Here is a 240-nt window from a genome sequence, read left to right as displayed (position 1 = left end):
TTGTGGGCAAGGGTTGTGTGCAAGGCTAGTGCCCAAGGCTAGTGCGCAAGGCTGGTGCCCAAGGCTAGTGTGCAAGGCTTGTGTGCAAGGCTAGTGCGCAAGGCCAGTGCCCAAGGCTTGTGGGCAAGGCCAGTGTGCATGGCTAGTGTCCAAGGCTTGTGTGCATGGCCTGTGCGCAAGGCTTGTGTCCAAGGCTTTTGTGCAAGGCTTGTGTCCCAAAAATGGACCTGGTAAGTTTCC

The sequence above is a fragment of the Tasmannia lanceolata genome, unplaced genomic scaffold (genome assembly GCF_043159265.1).
Source record: "Tasmannia lanceolata isolate RefF3 unplaced genomic scaffold, GAP_Taslan_0.1 ptg000002l, whole genome shotgun sequence".
NCBI lineage: Eukaryota > Viridiplantae > Streptophyta > Magnoliopsida > Canellales > Winteraceae > Tasmannia > Tasmannia lanceolata.
This window is presented reverse-complemented; position numbering follows the sequence as displayed.